General features: G+C 38.3%; 1 protein-coding gene across 5 annotated transcripts in view; it reads right to left on the reverse strand.

Moving 5' to 3' along the window:
• PACRG (parkin coregulated) overlaps positions 1 to 23,071 on the reverse strand; it is a 577,440-nt gene that overhangs the window by 534,059 nt on the left and 20,310 nt on the right. Inside the window, exon 1 of one of the 5 annotated variants that reach the window (XM_089332492.1) lies at positions 2,972 to 3,091. The exons of the other annotated variants lie outside the window; for them this stretch is intronic. The gene's annotated coding sequence lies outside the window, so the exon portion shown is untranslated. Of the gene's footprint in view, positions 1 to 2,971; positions 3,092 to 23,071 lie in introns of those variants that run through there. 5 annotated transcript variants of the gene reach the window in all.

Here is a 23,071-nt window from a genome sequence, read left to right on the forward strand (position 1 = left end):
TGAGACAGAAATTCAGAATATTGCCAACTGATTTGATTAGAAATGAAGGTAAAACAACATTACACTTTCAATATACAGCAACAGAAAATCATTCATTATTTAAGCTCATATAGCAATACTATCATGCATAATTTATTTCATAAAGATATACCTAAATATCAAAAATAGCAACCACCTAGGTGTAAAAGGGAGTTAAGCGCTAACCCATAATTATTAGCTTATCAATAGTTGGAATACTGTGATACTCACTTTCATAGCCAGAACACCTGAATATCATTAAAAATGTGCTATAATTTAAAGTAATATTCAAAAAGGGTTGTGACTTTATGATATGAAATAGTCCTTGACATTCATAATTCTTAAGCACTTTCTTTTATCATTTTGCTGATATATGTTCTAATTTAAAATCGGAAGGATAATGGATGTGCTTCTTAAACTGCAAATTAGGTTTTATATCAGAGCCTTGTCAGCGCTGTGACAGGTGACCTGACAGTGGTCTTGCCTCCACAGTCCTCCTTGCTTCCACTTCTCAAGGAGACTGGGTCAGTCTTGAGGAAAGTGCAGGAGACTGCTGAATCCCTCAGGAAGCATCGTAGGACCATAATAACATTTACTGCAAGCCATAATCATTTTATGTTCTCTCTAACAGCTTAAGAGCAGAGCTATACTTTGCTGTCACATGTATTTTTATTAATCAAGGGCATTTAAAGTTTGAATGGATATTGTAAATTTGGAAGTCTGGATACTTCTGATTTGTGCAAGGCAAGTCTTAAAATTTAGAAAAATACTGAGCATGCCAGGATCATTAATTGGCTTCATGAAAACAGAACCAATATGTACTTTAGTGGATATTTTTAGATATAGTTTGCCATTAAAAAGAAAACCTGGCCCATTCAGTATAATTACAGAGATAAAATAGCACACTTGTAGGGTACACTAGTATAAATACTAAACATCAGAAAGTAAATCAAAGCTACACTTTGCTGTAAAACAATATTATAATCAAATCAATGAAGTTCCTATCAGAGGGAAAGGCAAACATTGTGTTTGAAAAATGCAACATTAATGTGTTTCTTAAATTGATTACTCATTGTTCTTTATGTAGAGTTGACTTTAAAATCTGACACCTTTTGCACTTTAACAAGATACAATAACCACCTATTCATATATTGTAAAGTAGTATTCATGAGGAAAAGAAGATAAAACCAACATTTATGGGTTATCTGCTGAACTAAACATTGTTGTGATCAAATATATATGGAATTCATCATATATAATTTTTAAAGTCTTTAAAAATATTAATGAACATATGACCTATTGAGCTAAAACGGCAAGTAAAACATTATAAAGGAATCTCAAGTCCATTATGATCCCTACTCCTTAACTTCCTTAAAATACGCCCCAGTGTGGAAAGAGAATGAAGTACAAACTCCTCAGCATAAGAGTCAAGGTCGTTGCATCATAAACAAGCTTGTGGGCCTCAGCCACAGATGTTTCCTCAGAAGAGAAGCAATACCTTACATAACCCCTTGCCTTTCTCCCTGTATTGTCTCAGCTTGGAGTGAAAGGACTCCTATTCTCAACCAGCTGAAATCCTTGTTCTTAAAGAACCCTTGAAATACCACACCTGCTATGAAGCTTTGAGTAGAAGAATATTCTTCTCCCTCCATGTTTCTAGCACCATGTTAATAAAATTGGTTAATTTAATCAACTCTTGTTTATTGAGAACTTAATAAATGCCAATGACAAAACTATGACTGTAAAAGCCATGTTCTTTGCCTGCATAGGGCTTTGTTCTAGATATATTTGTTTCCTTATTTCTTTGATGACTTCACAATGCTGATAAATTCAGTTTTGCTCAGATAGACTTTTGAAATTCCCCTCTCTGGGTGTTTCATCAATTCAGTTAACCCTCGTGACTCAGTGTTCTCACCTGCAACATTGGGATACTACCATTGAATGTGTGGGATTATGTTCTAAGAGACACATAACCAGCAGCACTTAGTACAGAGAGCAGAATGAGGTGAAATATTCTAACCCAAAACTTCCTGGGGGTTTCAAAAGGAATGGAATAGTTCATATTGGCAGCAAAATCAATCTTGAACCTGCTCCTCTCTATTTAAACAGAACTGCAGGGAAGAGAAAAAGAACAGATGATTCCTTAAACTTCTATCAGCTCATCAACAATACTAAAATAAGGCCTTGCTATAGATGTCTCTTTGTTTAGTGCCACCAACAAAGAATCAGTCTGGATGAGCAGATTTCCAGGGACAAGTTATAGAGGGGAACTAAATGGCTTTTCTAGGGTTTAATAGAGGAATCTAAGTTGCTAGGGGTATATGCAGGCAGGAAGTCCAAACCACAGAGAAGCAGGAAGAGTGAAGGCAGGAGCCACAGTGGGGACTCTGGACACTGTGAGGTAGGGCGGCCAGAGAGAAGGCCAGTGGATTTGTATCTTTCTCTTCACACATGTCTCTACCCTTAGCTCATCCAGGTAGGCCTTCAACAAATGCCACCTGCCAACTATCTACTCTGAATTTACTCAGATTTCCACATCTCCACTGTGACCATGCACTACCTAATTCACTACCTCAACCACTGCAAGATCCTCCTAACTGGTCTCCTTATTTCTATCACAAATACCATATTCTCAACACCACATGCAGAGTGATCCTTAAACCATTTCCCTACTCTATGAAAGTCTCATATCTAGGCAAAAACCTAAAGGCATCCCAAGGGCCTGTAAGGCCCTACACTTTGTCCTGGTCCTTCCTCATTCTCTTGAACTCCTCTTCTGCCACTGTCCAGTTCCTCTTTTTGTGGGTTCCTCACCGTGTTCCCTCAAATAGTCCACACTCATTCCTGCCTCTGAAAGTCTAGCCTTGATCTTTGGTCTGCCTGAAACTCCTCTGTTGGTCACTACAGTGATGACTACAACAATCATTCATGTGTGAAGTAAGAAAGACATTACCTTTGTTTGTGGCGGGCTGTCAGTGCCCCGTGCACATCCCTAGGAACCCCTGTGTGTGCTGTGGCTGACACCTGACACTTCCAACCCTCTCAGAAGGACTGTGCTTGGGAGACTGAAATGGTCTTGCTCAGAGACACCTGAGGTACATGACCCCCACCTGGCTTAGACAGGTCAGTAGTGGCCAATGATTGACTGCCTTGGGGTACAGGACGAGATCTCATGCACAAAACTCCCCTTCTCTGACTCAGAGCAAGATGGAAACGTCGGTACCATCTCTGTAGGCCCTCAGGCAGAGGCTCTACTCCACTTGAAGCCACATCTTCCCTTAGCTTCTCCCCTTCTCTCTCACGCTTCAGTCACTCCCTTCACAAATTACTTGCACAACCATCTCTGCCTCAGGCTCTACTTCTGAGAATCACAGCTAGGACACACATAAACATTTGAAGGTTTATTTTCAAGAAAAATAGCCCTACTGTCGGACTTTTAGAACACTGTGTTAAACACAAATAATGTATCTGAAGCTGCATATAGATTACTGTAGGCAAAGGTAATATCTCACATCTAACCATACCTTCTATTGAGTGATTTTTCAATAATTCTAATCAGCTGAGAGTCCTGAATCATAGACTTACCACTTCCACATACCTAACAAATAAATGTCTCTTACCCCCCAAAGTGAATTCAGAACCTGATCAAAGTGGTGGGTAAAAAACGAATGCTACTATAACCAACAATAAAACTGGAAGCATATATCCTAAGAAAATAAAACAATGGAATAAGTATTACAAAAGTCATTTAAATGAGTGATATCCACCATTGCTTCACCACTGATGGGATGTTGGGTGAGGATCCGGAGCTTTTTTTGTATATTTTCCACTGACCAAGAATATCCTCAGAAGTCTGAGGTAATGTGAAAATGTTCATGGCTCACATAACCTCTAGCCATAGCTGTATTTACTCTCAAATGCCAAAATCCAAACCTAATGCTTACACTCATGAAAAGATACACATAAATTGGAATGGCACCATTAGTCATTGACTAATGAAAGCATTTATACTCCTATTTGCAATAGCTTATTCTCTTCTTCAATGAAATCTAGCCTTAGAAGATTCTAAGTAAGAGCAGTGGACATCATACAAACACCTCTATATTCTACAGAGCTAGTTCTCCTTATCAAATAAATGTTCAGCCACTAATTGCATTCACAGAAATGATAAAGACAATCCCATGTCAATTTATGAAAAAATATTCTAAGTTTCTCTCAATGGTCAGTAGCCCCAAAATTTTCAATGCTAAAGAATGAAGCACTTCTCTAAAGATTTGAATTTTTCTATATGATAGGTCACTATCATCTTCTGTTGAATGAAGACACTTAAATATTGTTTAGTTGAAGACAAAAATGTATACTATTTTTCTTTTTGAAAAAACTTTAAAATACTTTAAACTATGAGGCATAGAATTATTTTTATCTGTTTAGGACAATAAAATGGCCTTCCTTCAAGTCTTCATAGAGATATAAATATCCGCATTCTGATATGGGCTAGGCAGGCATCTAGGCAGACCTGCAGAGCTGGAGGTACCTGCAAGCCACTAGCTTCCACCCCATGTGTAAGTCTATTCTACACGTCAACCACAATGTCTTCTTTCCTGGGCTGCATCTGCTTCGTCATCCAGAACCCTCAGGAGGAATTTGCCATATAAATATGTGTGTCAGGCTCCACATGGAATTTCATGGACATACCATAAAGCTCCCAGGTGGCATTACCACCTCATAAAAGGAGGTGTGGGAGGTGCTGTCGCTCTTCCAGAACCACGACAGAAAGAGGTACGGGGATGCTCTCTGTTTCCTCTCCCCTACCCCTTTCACCATTTGGACCCATGCCGACAGGTGTTGCCCTGTGTGGGGTAACTTATGCTCATGTTTGTGGTGTGTGTGTATATGTTTGCTTTCTCACTTTTTGAATAAAATTTACTTTATTTATGCTAGCACTAGCACTAAGTATTCCTGTCTTTGTTTATGGCAAGAGCCTGGAATAAAAAAATTAATACTCAATTACCCCACAATAATTCTTTAAAAAAAGCAAATATGTATTTAGCAGGCAATGTCCTCAGTGTTTTGAACATATTTGTTTATTTAATACCCATTTCTCTATGAGGCATTCACTCTTACTAGCCTCCATTTTAGGTGTGAAAACTGTGAAAGGAAGAAATCAAATACCTTCCTCAACATATGCAAAGTTTTGCTGGGATTTCCAGGTTAGGCATCTGGCTCTCTTGTCTGTGTTCTTAATGATTATAATACAATAATTCTTAATATGCACTAGAGGCCCTTATTTTCATCTTTAATTACTTATGGACTGATACACAGTAGTCTAAATAATGAACTAAGTAGTTATACAGCAACTGGTTAAAAACTAAAAAATTCAAGATCAGAGATCAGATAGAAACTCATTTTAAATCCTACAGATAGGATGAAAGTATGCCATAAGTCATGAAAAAAGAATAGAACTTAAGAAAAAAAGCTATTTCATTCATGACTAAGAAAATTCATGAGGGCCGGTGCCGCAGCTCAATAGGCTAATCCTCTGCCTTGCGGCGCCAGCACACCGGGTTCTAGTCCCGGTCGGGGCGCCGAATTCTGTCCCAGTTGCCCCTCTTCCAGGCCACCTCTCTGCTGTGGCCAGGGAGTGCAGTGGAGGATGGCCCAAGTGCTTGGGCCCTGCACCCCATGGGAGACCAGGAGAAGCACCTGGCTCCTGCCTTCAGATCAGCGTGGTGTGCCGGCCGCAGCACGCTGGCCGCGGCGGCCATTGGAGAGTGAATCAATGGCAAAAGGAAGACCTTTCTCTCTGTTTCTCTCTCTCACTGTCCACTCTGCCTGTCAAAAAAAAAACAAAAACAAAAACAAAAAACAAAAAAAAAAAAACACATTACCAGGCAAAGACCAATTGTATGTGAAAAGTGCTCACAAATCAACAATAAAAACAAGTTTCTAATAGGACAATGGGCAGGAGAGTGCAACAGACACATCACAATGAAGGAAGTGCAATCACCCATAGACAAATGAAAAGCTTACTAATTTGATTGTAACTCAGTGAATAGCAAATTAAAACTGAAATAACCCCTCCTACACATCCCACACATGTGCTCAGATTAAGAATAAGAAGTCTGACTATAATGAAGACATATATACATATTTTCTGTAAATCTATAAAATATTTCTGTAAAGTGGTCATTATATGACTGCTTCTATAAAGGAGCAATGAATAGAGAGACTTTCCAGTCTGACGTTTGGACCACTATTGATTATCTATTCAATTTATTGATTAGTCAAATGAAACAACAGAGTGTACAATACAGTTCATGTATTTCAAGTATTTTTCTCTTCTGCTTGTTGGTAATATAATCAATCAAAACAATTATAACTGCATCAGCATGAAAAGTGCAAGAAAACACCAATACAATTTTGCCTATGTCACAGCTCTTAGAAGGAAAACAAGAATTCAGTTATGAAGATGCAACTTCCTTATCCCTGCACAAAACATCAGTGCTTTCAAACTTCTGTCAGAAGTACACAGTGATAACGACCTCCACCAGATGGTGGAACAGGTGTTCTGTGGTTTTCCTCCTCCCCATAGAAATCCAACTAATAACTATCCATAGGCAACAACACCTTCCCAAATACTCCAGAACTCGGTAGTGAGGCTGAGACACTCCTCTGGACTGCAGAACCCAGGAAAGCTACAACGTACAGTTGAACAGGAAGAGGAATGTTTTTCTTGGACCGTACCAATTTTACACATATAATCCCCCATGCATAGTCTTTACAGTGGGAAAAATGAACTGGAAGCAGACATTCAGCTTCTCTGCCATCCAGGAAAACTTTGCAGGAAGATCACTACTATCTCATCCCAAAAGAAACAAGGGGAGTATACCAGGGCTAGGCCAACTGGGGTCATTTGGAAACACAGTCTAAGGGTGGGGTGCAAAGCAAACAGAGCATAGGTCTTGATGAACACTTGCTTTCTTGCCAAGGGAGGCGCCATACCACAGAAACTAGGCAACAGCATCCTGATGCATGAAATATGGCATAGGAGTTTTCTAGACTCAAATCCCTACCCAGGTTCCTTACATAGCTCGGGTACTCTTGTAAAATACATCACGGGTAGAGAAACAGTTATAGGCCACTGATTACCTATGGAGAGAGCATTTAGACCTTCCCATCTCCAGAGGCAGAGAGGTGATCCACCTTTGGCTCAAGTCTTCCTCAATACGGTAGCTAACTGCAGGCCAGTGAATACCCACAGAGTGAGTGTCCGGCATCTCCCAAACCCAGCTGCGGAGCACTGACTCCACCAAACCTCAGTGCTCTGCTTAAGCTTACCCTCAAGCCAGGAAGCAAATGCGTTTCCACCATTATCCATGGCCCTTCCTGTGGGCCATCTCAGCAGTCAGCCTGACTGCTGGCAGGCACATTTCTCCCCACCCCAGCCTTCTGCCAATCAGGGAAACTGCTTCAGGGTGCGGCCCAGGTACACTTGGAAAGCTACCCTAGCTTCATGATCTTCATGCTGATTGGAGAGGCATATTGTCGCCAGTGTCGGTTCTGTCCTGTAGTCAGTGTTCCTCAGAGTTAGTCGCACCCCTTCTCCCTGCCCTTTAAAAGCATTCGTGGCTGTGAATCAAGTCGGACATGTTCACCGAAACTTGTCTCCAGTGCCCCTTGTGGGAAGGAACTGTCATCCTGCTCTCTCTGACAGTATGGCTTTGCAGGACAAGCTATACCTTCCTATGGTATGTGAACAAGCAACAGCCCCAGAGAGACGTCATCCAATGTCAGAGCCTAATAAAAGGCTCTGTCCATCTACAGATTCCAAACAGCATGCTGCCTATAACACTGCCTGACCAGGATGACTGCAGAGTTGAGCCAGCAGCTCATCTACTACCAACATCTCACCATGGAATACAAGCAAAAATGTCATTCAACCTCAGGCCCAGGAAGTGACCAAGCCCAAACACAGAACTTAACTTCAAAGTCTGCTGTGTCATATTGTTATCACTCAACCATCCAAAAATCTCAGACTAAACTAAATAGTAAAGGTGAATCATCACTAAAAACCATAAGCAAAGGTCAGAAGAGAAGGGCATTTCTTCAAACAACAGACATCAATGTAAGAACACAAGGATTACTTTAAAATTAGGGAAATATGACGCCACCAAAAAAAACTTATAAAGCTTCATTAATGAATGTAGGAGATATGGAAATGGACAAAATAAGTGACAGAATAATCAGTTTAATGAAGTTCACACAACTAAAAGAAAACATAGATAAAATAGTATGAAATTTGGAAGATAATTCATGTACAAAATGACAAGTTTCACAGGAAATAGGAACAATAGAAAAACAGAAATTCTAGAGATAAAGAATACAGCAAGGTATTAAGATGGCAGAGTGGGGAGGGAGATTACTGCTCTAGTCTAGGAGAAGATAGCTTAAAAAAACTGGAGAGTTCGGTCTCAGGGAAGAGTTATGGAGAAAACAGCAGAGAAAACTCCATGCAGGTTGGAGGGACACAGCAGACCTATGTGGAGGGTATGTACACACACATATCAGGAACCCGGCAGCCGAGAGTCTTTGTACCAGCTTTGGAGAGTGACATGAGACCAGAATGTAGCAGGCCCAGCCACTGGTGATAAAGCTGCAGGAAAAGCCTGAATGGAACCCAGTTTGGAGCCCTGTGGGGGACAGAGTACCTGACAAACTAGAGGAGAAATAAGGGGGAGGGCATGGTTCTCTCTCCCTGATCTCCCTGCTCTGGTGTATGTAACAGGCAATAGAGAGCGGGTGCCATTCTGGACATACATAACAGCTGTGCCAGCTCATGTCTGCACCTAGCAATCAGCAAGCAGGGACTCCCGAGTCTGGTGGGCAGAGCTGATAGGGGGCTGGGTGCTCATGACTATGGGAGGCTTGTGTGCTGGGAATGTGAAAACCCTGATACTGCTGGACTGTGAAAACACTGAGGCTGCATGGGAAGGCTCAGGGTGTGGCTGGGATTTTGGGCAGTCACTATGGGAAGCTCCACACGCTCAGGACTCACTGGTTCCCAGGTGAGGATCATTGCTGGGGAATCCGCTTACTCTGAGGACCGAACAGATCATTTGTGTGGTCCTTGTGGATGTGTGGAAAAATATTATATCTACTGGAGTAAGCACCCAGGCACTTTTCTCCTTTGAGGAGAGGAAATGGGTTGCATCTATACTAACAGAACAGAACAAACCTCCACTCTGACTAAAAACAAAAAAGAGGAGATCTACCACACTCAACGTGGATGTCACCTGAACATTCCCTTCACCCTGGAGCACTGAACAGATTTCCCGTCCCACAAACACAACACACATTTAGGTATTCCCTAGAAGCAGACACTACAGTAATCCACTCATAGTTGAAAGATAAAAGCCGCCACAGCAAAAAACAAACAAACAAACAAACAAAAAACAAAAACACACACACACAAAGAAACCAAGTATCTCCACAAATGCCAGATACTAAACACACCAATTCAAGAAACAAGAGTAAGGAACACAATATGGCAAACCCCCAAAGAATATAACACTTCAATACTAGATTGTGAAGATGAAAAGATTAAAGAATTGCCAGAAATGGAATTCAAAAAGTTGATTATAGGATTACTTAGAAGTACTCAGAAGCAAATGCATGAAAAAAGGAAATTCATACATGATATGAAAGAAAATTTCTCCGATGAAATTGAGATCTTAAAGAAAAAGCAAAATGAAATCTTGAAAATGAAGAATTCAGTAGAACAAATAAAAAATGCAGTGGAAAGCCTTAATAACAGAATCAGTGAAGCAGAAGAAAGAATATCTGAAGGAAATCTCCCAGTAAAAGTACAAAAGAAATCCAAACTACAAAACAGGAATATTTATGGAAAAATGGCAGGGTAAAGTTGTTACTTATCAAATGTCACCTTGAATGTAAATAGCCTCAACTCTCCATAAAAGACACAGACTGGCAAAATGGGTTGAAAAACAAAATCAAACTATTTGCTGCCTACAAGAAACACATCTGACCAACAAAGACACTTGCAACCGAAAGTCAAAGGATGGAAAAATATATTCCATGCTAACAGAAAAAAAAGAGCTGGTGTAGCCATCCTAATTTCAGACAAAACAGACTTTAGCACAAAAACTGTTAAAAAGAGACAAAGAAGGGCACTATGTAATGAATAAGGGATCAATTCAACAGCAAGATTTAACTACTATAAATGTATATGCATATAATAACAGGGCACCTGGCTATTTAAAAGAAATGTTAAGGGATCTAAAGGGAGACACAGACTCCAATACAAGAGTAATGGGGGACTTCAATACCCCACTTTCAGTAATAGATCAACCAGACCAAAAATCAGCAAGGAAACAACAGAGTTAATTGTCATGATAGACCAAATGGACTTAACAGGTATCTACAGAACTTTTCATCCTACAGTTGCAGTATATGCATTCTTCTCACCAGTCCATGGACCCTGCTCTAGGATTGATAACATGCTATAAAGCAAGTCTCAACAAATTCAAAAAATCAAAATCATACCATGCATCTTCTCAGACCACAATGGAATGAAACTGGAAATCAGCAACTCAGAAATCTCTAGATCATATGAAAACACATGGAGACTGAACAACATGCTACTGAATGAATAGTGGATCAAAGATGAATCAAAAGAGAAATCAAAAAATTTCTGGAAATAAATGAAGATGATAATAAAACATATCAACTTATGGGATACAGCAAAAGCAGTGTTAAAAGGAAAGTTTATAGCAATTGGTGCCTACATCATGAAACTGGAAAGGCACCAAATAAATGAGCTGTCAATGCATCTCAAGGATCTAGAAAAACAGCAGCAAACCAAAACCAAAACTAGTAGGAGAAAAGAAATAATTAAAATTAGAGAAGAAATCAACAAAATTGAATCCAAAAATATGAAAGATCAGCAAAATGAAGAGCTGTATTTTTGAAAAAATAAATGAAATTGACACATCATTGGCCCGACTAACCAAGAAAAGGAGAGAAGACCCAAATCAATTAAATTAGAGATGAAAAAGGAAGGTAACAACAGACACCACAGAAATAAAAATAATCATCAGAAATTACAACAAGGAGCTGTATGCCAAAAAACTGAGAAACCTAGAAGAAACTGATAGATTCCTGGACACATACAACCTACCTAAATTGAGCCATGAAGACATAGAAAAACTAAACAGAGCCATATCCAAGACAGAAATTGAAAAAGTTATAAAGACCCTCCCAATGAAGAAAAGCCCAGGATGGCTTCACTGCTGAATTCTACCAGCCATTTAAAGAACTAATTCCAATTCTTCTCAAGCAATTCAAAACAATTAAAAGGGAGGGAATCCTTAAATCTTGCTATAAAGCCAACATCACCCTAGATCCTAAACCTGAAAAAGATGCAACTGAGAGAACTACGGACCAACTTCCCTGATGAACATAGATGTAAAAATCCTCAACAAAATTCTAGCCAATCAAATCCAGCAACACATCAGAAAGATCATTCACCCAGAGTAGTAGGATTCATCCCTAGTATGCAGGGATAGTTCAACATTTGCAAATGAATCAATGTGTAACAAACTGAAGAAAAAAAAACCATATGATTATCTCAGTAGATTCGAAGAAAGCACCCTTGCATGATGAAAACTCTAAGTAAATTGGGTATAGAAGGAACATTCCTCAATGCAATCAAGGCAATCTATGCCAAACCCACAGCCAGTGTCCTATTGAATGGGGAAAAGCTGAAGCATTCCAATTGAGATCCAGAACCAGACAAGGGTGTCCACTCTTGCCATTTCTATTCAATACAGTCCTGGTAGTTTTAGCGAAAGCCATTGGGCAAGAAAAAGAAATCAAAGGGATGCAAATCAAAACCACAATGAAGTTTCCCCTTACCCCAATTAGAAAGGCCTTCATACAGAAATCAACAAACAACAAATGCTCTTGAGGATGTAGGGAAAAAGGTACCCTAATCCACTGCTGGTGGGAATGTAAACTTGTAAAGCCACTATGAAAGTCCTTATGGAGATACTTCAGAAATCTGAATATAGACTTACCATATGACTCAGCCATTCCACTCCTGGGAATTTACCCAAGGGAAATGAAATCATCAAATAAAAGAGTTATCTGCTCCCCCAATTTTATTTCAATTAAATTCACAATAGCTAAGACATGGAATCAACCCAAATGCCCATCAGTTGAAGACTGGATAAAGAAATTATGATATATGTACACTATGGAATATTACACAGTGGTAAAAACATGACATGCAGTCATTTACAACAAAATGGATGAATCTGGAATACATCATACTTAGTGAAATAAGCCAGTAACAAAGGGACAAATACAACATGTTCTCCCTGACCTTTGATAACTAACAGAACACCTAAAAGACAACCTGTAGAAGTGAAATTGACACTTTGAGAATGTTCAAAGACTTGAACAGCCCTTGTCTTGACTGTTGAGGAACAGTTTTTTTAAAATACTATTTGTTGAACTCTTTACTTAACATAGAGTTAAACATGTGTATGAAGTAAATTTAAAATAGATTTCAGTAAAAAATAAGAGTGGGAATAAGACAGGGATGAGGAAGAGGGTTGGGAGTATGGATGGCAGGGTGGGCACAGGGGGAAGAATCACCATCTTCCTAAAGTTGTACTTATGAAGTGTATGAAGTTTGTAACTGTAAAGATGTATAGTTCTGCATACATTCCTATTGACTTACTTCTAATGGTACAGTTTAAAAACTTGCCATGGGACTCCAAACCCCTTAAGCTGGGTGGTAATAATACCATCTTAAGTGTTAAAGTGATCATAGGATAGAATTAAAAAGGAATGACTGCTCCATCATGGGAAGCAGTCCACACAGCAGACTCACAGAATGACAACCACTTTAAATAGCATTCTGATGTCAGAGTCAGCCTTTAAGGCATTCTGGTCTGGCTCAATGGCCCATGAGAGCATTTCAGGCATGGAAGGCCAAGACACTGCAGCAACAAAACTAGTAGGAGAAGAATAGTGAGACCCTTGTGGAAAGAAGTTGTCATCACAGAATAAGGTACTTTCCTCTGAAGAGAGGAGAGAACTTCCACTTTGCTTGTGGCCTTGTCCAAATACTGATGGAGTTTGTGGATTGAAGAGGCTTCCATGGCCTCAGCAGCTTATCTAAGGAGCCTCAGGAGATCACTGACATCATAATAAGAGTGTTAATTGTTAAATTAACAACAAGGGTCACTGTACACTAACTTCCCATGTATGACCTCTGTCCTCAAAGATTTGTATTATAACTATGTCTAAGTGCTTACAAAAGATGTATCATTCTTGAGTGCTTCTTTACAGTTAATTAAGTTTCTAAAAAAAAAAGAAATAAAATTAACTTCAAGATGCAATGAATTTGAATAGCCCTTGTCTACACTGCTGAGGAATAGATTTTTTTCTTTGTTTTTTTTTTTTCCATGCAAATTGCTGAACTCTTTACTTAGTGTAGAGTTGGTTGTCTGTGTATAAAGTTAATCTAAAATGGATCTTAGTGGAGAATGGGACTGGGAATGGGAGAGGGAGGAGGTGGTGGCATCAGAGAGTGGGTGGGAGGGCGGATATGGTGGGAAGAATCACTATATTCCTAAAGTTGTACTTATGAAATGTATGAAGTCTGTAGTCCTTAAATAAAAGGTTGGTTTGGGAGGAAAATAAAAACAAAAACAAAAACAAACATAAAAAGAATACAGCAAATGAATTGCAAGATTCCAAAGAAATCTAAAAAAGTAGACTTGATCGACTAGAAGAAAGAATCAGCTTGTTTGGCAGCAGGAAAGTTGAAATTATCAAGTTAGATAAAAGAAAAAAACAATGAAGTAGACCTATGGGAATTATGGGACATATTCAAATGAGCTAACCTTCACATAAATATAAGCACCTAAAGAAAGAAAAACAAGTCTATCAATCATATTTAAGGAAATAAAGGCTGAGAACTTACCACATCTAGGGAAAGACAACAACATTTAGACAGAGGAAGCTCAGAGGTCACCAGTCAGATTTCTACATGGCATTTGCACATAATAATCATGCTATCAAAAATCAAAGACAACAAAAGAACACTGAAAGCAGCAAGAGATAAGAAACATATTCAAGGGAGTCCCAATATGGCTTTAAGTGGATTACTCAGTAGAAACCTTTTAGGCTAGGAGAGAGTAGGATGATAAATTCAAAGCATTGAAGGCAAAAAATTACCAACCAGGAATACTTTACCCAGCAAAGCTGTTCTTCAGAAATGCAGGAGTTTATTCCTAGATAAATAAGGGAGACAGCTAAGGGAGTTCATCACAATCAAGTCTGCTTCATGAGATTTTCTAAAATGAGTTCTTCAAGCAGAAATGAAACTCTGCTATTTAATAACAAAAAATATGAAAAGAAAAAACTCAATGGTATAAGTAACACATAGTCATACACATAATTCTCTACTATTATAAAGGTGGTAACTAAAGAAATTTGGCCATACTAGGTGATTTAAAATGTAAAAAATATTAGAAACAGAGACAGTCGTTTTGCTTGGCAGTTACGATGCTACATAACAAGCCTACCTCCTATATCAGGGTCTGTGATTGAGGCTCAGCTATGATCCCAGCTTACTACACCGCGAATTCTGGAAAACAGCAAGTGATGGCTCAGCGGTTGAGTCTCTCCTACCCACGCTGGAGACTGGGATTGATTTCCCAGCTCCCGGCTTCAGTCCTGGCCCCAGTCCTGGCCATTGCAGGTATTTGGAAAGTGAACCAGCAGATGGAAGTGTGCTCTCGCTCTCTCTCTCTTTCTCTCTCCCTGTCTTTCAAATACATTAAAAATTTAAAAAATTGAAACTACTGAAGCTGTGATAATTTGGTTAAGAGATAAAAATTATAAAACATAAATATTGATATCAAAACCATGAAAGTTTGGGGGCAAAAGGAGTCAAAGTGTAGCATTTTTGTATATGATTGAAGGCGATCTGTTACCACCTTAAGGTAGCCTGTTATAAGGATTTTTATATAAGCCTCATGTTGAGCATAAAAGATAAAGTCTATAGTAGTTGCAAAAAAATATAAAAAGAAATTTTTTGAAGAATACCACTACAAGAAACCATCAAATCACAAAGGAAGAGGACAAGAAAGCAAACAAGAAGCAAGAGATCTACAAAACAATCAGAAAACAAACTGCATAGTGATAGCAGCAAATCCTTTCTTATCAATAATAACCCTGAATGTAAACAAGTGAAATTATTCAATTAAAAGACATAGAGTGACTGGATGGATAAAGAAAACAAGATCCAACCATGTTGTGGACAATGGAATCACACAAATAAAAGTTTATTTTAATGCAAAAATGTTGAGAGACTAGAAATGTGACATAGAAGGTAAGGCTACCACCTTATGTGGTGATGCTGTGATGCCAACATTCTATATGGGCAACATTTTGCATACTGCTTCCTGCTAGTGTGCCTGGGAAAGCAGGGGAGGAGGCCTAAGTGCTTGGGCCCTAGCACCCAAGTAGGAGACCCAGCAGAAGCTCCTAGTTCCTGGGTTAGGCCCAGCCCAGCCCCAGTTATTCAGCCATTTGGTGAGTGAACCAGTGGATGGAAGATCTCTATGTGTGTGTGTGTGTGTGTGTGTGTGTGTCTGTAATTCTTTCTTTTTTTAAGGTTTATTTTATTTATTTGAAAGACAGAGTTACAGAGAGAGAGAGAGACAGAAAGAGAGGTCTTCCATCCAATGGTTCACTCCCCTGATGACCGCAATGGCCAGAGATACACTGATCTGAAGCCAGGAGCCAGGAGCTTCTTCCGGGTCTCACACGTGTGTGCAGGGGCCCAAAGTCTTGGGCCATCCTCTACTGCTTTCCCAGGCCATAGCAGAGAGCTGGATTGGAAGTGGAGCATCTGGGACTAGAACCGGCACCCATATGGGATTCTGTCACTTCAGGCCAGGGCTTTAACCTGCCGTGCCCCAGCACTAGCCCCTGTAATCCTTTCAAATAGATAAATAAATATTTTTTTAAATGTTGAAATCCATGCATAAGAGGGGTTTCAAAAACCTCATGGAAAATGGGTATTACGAAAAAATGGGTATTATGCAAAAACCTCCTGGAAAATGAGTATTATGAAAAAACTATCCATAACTTTAGAAATGTGTTTGTGCCAAAATAAACTTATCTTCTAATTCTACCATCCATGAATTGTTAAGTACCCTCATATATTACCTATAAGATTCACATTACTAGCAAGAACGTACACGGACTGAACATAAAAGAATTCCAGGGATATTCCATGCAGATGGAGCCTGCAAGAATACAGGTGGATCACCTCTCTACTGCTAGAGGTGATGAGATACAAATGCTCCCTCCACAGTTCACTGGCCTACAGTTACCTCTAATCCTACAGGAGATCACACAAGAGCACCTGGACTGCTTGCAGAAGCTGCCTAGGTATTTGAGCCTGGAGGAACGATGAACCATACTTTCTGAACTGTGAGACCACTGGCTAGTTTCTGTTGTGGTGCCTCCATTGGCCAGAATGCAGAGGATTCACCAAGATCCATGCACCAGTTACTTAAAATAGAAACATCAATGAAATGATTTTTTTTTGGAAAAATAAATCAACAAAATTTCAACTAGGGTAAGCAGGAAGAAAAAGACAGAATGGTCAAATAAATAGGATCAGAAATGAAAGAGGAGATATTACAATTGATAGCACCAAAATGCAAAGGATGATAAGAAATTACCATGAACAATTATACAGAAATAAACTGGATATCCTAGAACAAACAGATAAATTCCTAGAAGCATACAATCTACCACAACTTAATCATGAATAAATAGAAAATGTGAACAGACATAACATGTAAGAAGACCAACTCAGTAATAAAATATCTTCCAGTAAAGAAAAGTCCAGGACTGGTGGTATTACTGCTAAATTCTACAAAAACACTTAAAGGAGGACCAACACCAACTCTTCTCAAACTCTCCCAAAATATCAAAGTAGATGGAATACCTCTGAATTTATTTTATTAAGCTAGCATTACCCCAACATCAAAGTCAGACATCACCTTACAAGAAAAGAAAGTATAGGTCAATACCCCTGAAGAACATAGATCCAAAAATCCTCAAGAAAATATTAGCAAACCACATTAAAAAACACATTAAAAGAATTATTCACTATGGTTAAATGGGACTTATCCTTGGGATGCAAGGATGTTTCAAGAATTAATGAAGGTGATACACCACACTTGTGTATGCATGTACTACCTATCTACAGATTCAATATAACTCCTATCAAAATCCCATGATCATGATCATTTTTCACAGAAAGTGAGAGACATTATCCTTAAATTCATAAAGAAACACAAGACATCATGAACAGTTAAATCTTAAGAAAAAGAACAAAACTGAAAGCCTCACAAAACAACAATGAAAGAGGCACAAAACAGACACTTTGACCAACAGATCAAGAAAGATAACCCATAAATAAACTTACACTTACAGTCAACTGATTTTGAACAAAGGTGCTAAGAACACACGGGAGAAAAAACAGCCTCTTCAATAAATAGTCCTGGGAAATCTAGACATCCACAGGCAAAAGAATGAAATCAGAACCCTATCTGACACCATAAAGAAATCAAGTCAAAATGGATTAGAATTAAAAATAATTCCTGAGAGGCCGGCGCCGCGGCTCACTAGGCTAATCCTCCGCCTTGTGGCGCTGGCACACCGGGTTCTAGTCCCGGTCGGGGCGCCGGATTCTGTCCCGGTTGCCCCTCTTCCAGGCCAGCTCTCTGCTATGGCCCGGGAGTGCAGTGGAGGATGGCCCAAGTGTTGGGCCCTGGACCCCATGGGAGACCAGGAGAAGCACCTGGCTCCTGGCTTCGGATCAGCGCGGTGCACCGGCCGCAGAGCACCAGCCACAGCTGCCATTGGAGGGTGAACCAACGGCAAAAGGAAGACCTTTCTCTCTGTCTCTCTCTCTCTCACTGTCTACTCTGCCTGTCAAAAAATAAAAAAGAAAAAGAAAATACCTGAGGCTGTAAAACCATTAGTATAAGAGAGGGAAAGCTCCATGATATTGGGCTATCTGATGATTGTTTGAATATGAGACAATAATTACCAAAATATATAAGGAATCCAAGAAACACAATAGCCAGAAGACATTTTTAATGGACAAATTTCATGAATTGAAATTTCCAAAAGAAAACTGGCCAGTAGGTACATGTAAAAAATGCTCAGTATCACTAATCAATCAGGAAATTCAAATCAAATTAAGATTACAATGAGATATCACCTTACAACTGTTAGAATGATTTTTTTCAAAAAGACGAATGATAACAAGTGTTGGTAAGGAGGAAAAGGACCTCATAAATTCATTGTTGGTGGGAATGTTAAAGAGTATGGTCATTACAGAAAAAAATTCTTATAAATTTTCCTCAAATAACTAAAAATAGAGCTATCATATATGCCAGTACTACAACTATTGGGCATAAAAACAAATATACCAAACTTGAACTAGGTATACAGAACTGGTATTGAAGGGAAATCTGCAATTCTATGCTCACTACAGAATTATCCCCAATAGCTAAGATATTGAAACAACCTATGTACATCAATGAAAAAATTGATAAAAGATTACACAAATTTATCCACAATGGAATATTCTTACCTTAGAAGGTGCGAAGGGATCTGGTCAATTGGAAAAACCTGTATGAACTGAAGGACCCCAAGCTAAGTTAAACACATCAGTTACAGGAAGGCAACATTATGGGGTGCATGTGGTTTGTCCCTGAAAGATTCATTTGCTGGAAGCTTGGCCTGTGATGTAATGACATCATGCCATTAAAACCTTTAAGAGGTGAATTCTAGTGGTGGATGATTACGTCAAGGGAACCATCATAGGCAGGGCTCCATACTAATCTCCAAGGGCGGGTTAGGTATGGTGTGACTGGATTAGTTCTCATGACAGCACGATGTTATAAAGTGAGGCCACTTCATGCGTGTGGCCCCTCCTGGACCCATTTGGTTCCCTTTCTGCTTCTCCACTGTGTCGTGATACAGCCAGAAAGCAGTACCATACTTTTGGATCTTTCAGCCACCACAACTTTGATCCAAATAAATCTCTATTCTGTAAACATTACCCAGAGTCAGGTATTTTGATATATAGTAACACAAAAATGGCTAAGATAGAAAATGCCACGTGATCTCAGTTATATGATGGTATTCCCAAAAGTTCATGAAAAATGAAATTAAAGACAATGCATACTTTCTATGAAGGTTTTGTGGGCTCCTTGTATTGGAATTTAGTAAAGTTCAATTCACAGAAGTAGAGTAGAATGAAAGCTATCAGAGACTGGTGGTGTGAGGACAAATAGAATGAGGAATTGTTGATCAAAGGATACAAAGTTTTAGAGGGACAGTAGGAATACATTTTGTGTTTACTGAAAAGTATGGTGACTGTAGCCAATGATATATCATATATTTCAAAATAAGAAAGAAAGCAAATTTCAAAATCATACCATAAAAAATGATGGGTAAGTTGAGTGATAATGATGTCAACCAATTTCATGTAACACATGACATTGCATACAGTGTCAAAACATCACATTATACACAAAAATGTACATAATTGTGATTTTTTGGTCAAGAATAGCATTAATAATAAATGTAAAATAAAAATCAATGTCTGGAACAAAAAGAAGTATATTATGGGATGAAGAAACTGACTTGGTCCAAATATCCAGCATATAAATCTCAGCAGTTCATTAAACAGGTAATACACTCTTTAGAGTATATCACATATTATTATATATTTTACCATTTTTCTGTTAAAGTACCTTGGTCAGTGTATGGCTTTACTTACAAAAATAGAACTAAAGAACACTGTTCTTACCTCTGACATTCTAAAGTGTGGCACCACACACAGTCTCTCTCCAAGCAAGTTTTATAGCATAGAGATGCTATAAATGCCTAAATGTCTACTGTGTCTAGAAGGCTATGCTCTCTTTCATGAATCCTTGTTTTCCTAATACCTGCAAGGGCTGGGCAGTATTTTTATTAAACTATAGAAGTCACAGATAGTTTTCTGCATTTGTTCTTACTGAAATCAGCAGACCTGTGGATGTCTCCAGTAAACGCCACAAAGTCCATGTTAATAATCATCACTTCTAATCTCTCTCATTGCTGCTGCTACTGGGGTCATTGTCCTCTGCTTTCTTTTGATTTCCTACTTATTTCTGGATCATTCTTCACATTCTTGACTCTTACATTGGAAAGACAAACATTTAAAGACCATTAGAATTCATCTTTAAAATGATACAGTAAAATGCATAATATTGCTTTATATGTGTGCATGAAATACACCTCCACTTCTCCTAGGCTGATTTTAGTACCAGATATTCAATATTCTTTCTTCATCTGAATTTTCCACACTTATTTCTTGGTCAGTAATTGAAATGTTTCACATGTCTGGGGTCTAAATAACTGATATCTTACTGTATTTTGTGTTTTTTTTTTCCCCTAAGGAAAAAAACCTTACATGTGCCTTATAAGTATTAATAAAATGGAAACTAATTTCATTTTCAATATAAAAATACTTCAACATGGAAACAGATTAGATATGTAACAAAGGCATTGGTATCAAATCAATTCAGAGGACTAATATTGACCACAAAGCAGTATTCTGGAGAGCAGCATTCTAGGGTTGGAGAGTGAAAATTTCGTCAATGTACCACTCAAAGTGATAGGCATTTAGGCTGGCAGACATTTATGATAATAGTACTTCTACCACATTTTTCTTCAACCAGCAATATAGTTATCCAGTTTCCACAGCAACCCAATCAATTTCTGATTATAAATGCAAGCAGAGCAATTTAGGCTCAGAGTAGGAAAAATGAAGAGTATATTTGTAGATTCAGAGAAAATTTGAAATTATCTTGTATCTCTCTTCTGAGAGGCTCTATTTGATATTCACAATTAAGATCAAGACTAAAAAAAGGAGAGTTTCTAACTAGAGGTAAAACAGATTTTATAGAAAACTCTCACCATTTTTGCCTTGTTTTGCAAAGGTATAAAAGATTTCAGAACTGCTGATAGATGAACGGCATTTAATTATAGCAGTGGAATTGAATTAAAGCAGAAACAAATGACAATTAGACACCAACGTGCAAAGGACTAATGGGAAAACAAATAATCTCAGTAAACTCTATTTGTTTGGGTTAACGCATTTAGTTGCCAAATTATAAGCTAAAATGCTTAGATACGAAATTTTTCTTCTTAGACTTTTATTATTTAATTGAAACAAAAGGATCATCCTTATTAACTAATTAACAGAAAACAGAAATATCAGTATGGTTAAATGTTGTGCTAATCTTAAAAGGCTTCCTAAAAAGAAAAAAAAAAAAAGAGCTAGATCATTTCTAAAACTGGTTGACTCATACATTGATGTAAAATGTGTATTACTTGGAAACACCTTTACTGTTGCAAAAGGTTCAGGAGAAACATCCTTATGAATTCCTTATAAATTAAGTGCATTTGTAAACCCAGGTAAAGGCTAATGAAATCATTAGGCAAACACAAAATAGTACCTTAGTGACTCATAAGCACTAAAACACCTTGCTGAGTGCATAACTCACTACCACCAGTGGCTGAAACATTGAGGAAGACATTAGGATTCTATAAAATCCTTAAAAGTCTGGGTCATAAGACAGGCCAATGACATATTAACAGAATTTTGAAAAATATAAGGTTACCATTTCCTGAGCACTTAGAAAGTGTGCCATATGTGTGTTTTTCAGAACGTGCCTTGTGTTTCATAGCAATATTTCAGAGTCTGTGAAACTCCTGCAGGTGTGGTAGTATTACCACAAACTGATAACATGTCTGAGGCTTTCCCAGCTTAAACCCAACAATGTCCCACTGGTAGGGACATTATGGAGATAATAACTGTGGAAGACTATCATGTGAAGAGCATTACAGACAACATATGAAAGATACCCCCAGAATGTTGCCATTGGAACAGGTGTTGTAGTGCAGCAGATTAAGCCACCACTTAGGACACCTGCCATCACATATTGTGGGGTGCCTGGGATAGAGTTCCACTCTGCTTCTGATTCAGTTTCTTGCTAATGTGCACCCTGGGAGACAGCAGAGCATCGCTCAAGGGCTTGGTGCTTGCCACCCACATGGGAGACCCAGATGGAGTTTCTGGTTCCTGGCTTCAGCCTAGCCCAGCCCTGGCTACAGCAGGTACTTGAGGAATAAATCAGCAGATGGAAACTCTCTCTCCCTCTTGCTCTTGCTCTTGCTCTACCTTTCAAATAAATTAACTAAATCTAAAAAGGAGAGAGAGAGAGAATTTTACTACATTAGCTAAAGATGAATAATCTAGTTACAAATACCTAGTCTAATTTCCAAAACAAGATTTTGCTTTTGTAGCCAGGTCAAATCAACTGATCATTAAAAAGAAAAAAAAGAAATTTTTTTAGAAATATGCAGTCTAACTTAGGATCCTAGAATAATTTCAATGAGTAAAATAGTGTGAATGCTTAGATATAATTTTTCTAAATGCTATAAAGTTTTTATTGGTTCAGTATTCCAGTTTAATGTCTATCATCAAATATCATCAATTTGCTATCATTAAATTCTCAGAATTCACTCTCTAACCCGCATACATACATCTAGGTCAGCATGAAAGCCAGCTCTTGGCCCCGCTGAAATAAATGTATAGTTCCTTATAAAATGTGAAGGAATCCTAAGACATTTTTGAAAGAAAATAAATGAAGGCAGACATAAATTTAAGTTTTATGTTAAAAAATAAATCTCAACAAATGTTAACAAATGCTAAAGTGCTTAACTAACAGTTTTTAATGAGAAACTCTAAACATCAATTTTGTTGGGTAACCTATGATAGAGAATAGAAAGCAAATATAAATACATTTCAGTGGAAAAAACTATGAAGATTTTGTTTTCATGATCTAATAGAACCATATTACAAAACTTATAT

Source organism: Oryctolagus cuniculus, chromosome 5 (assembly GCF_051225735.1).
Source record: "Oryctolagus cuniculus isolate XC-2025 breed Fujian yellow rabbit chromosome 5, ASM5122573v1, whole genome shotgun sequence".
NCBI lineage: Eukaryota > Metazoa > Chordata > Mammalia > Lagomorpha > Leporidae > Oryctolagus > Oryctolagus cuniculus.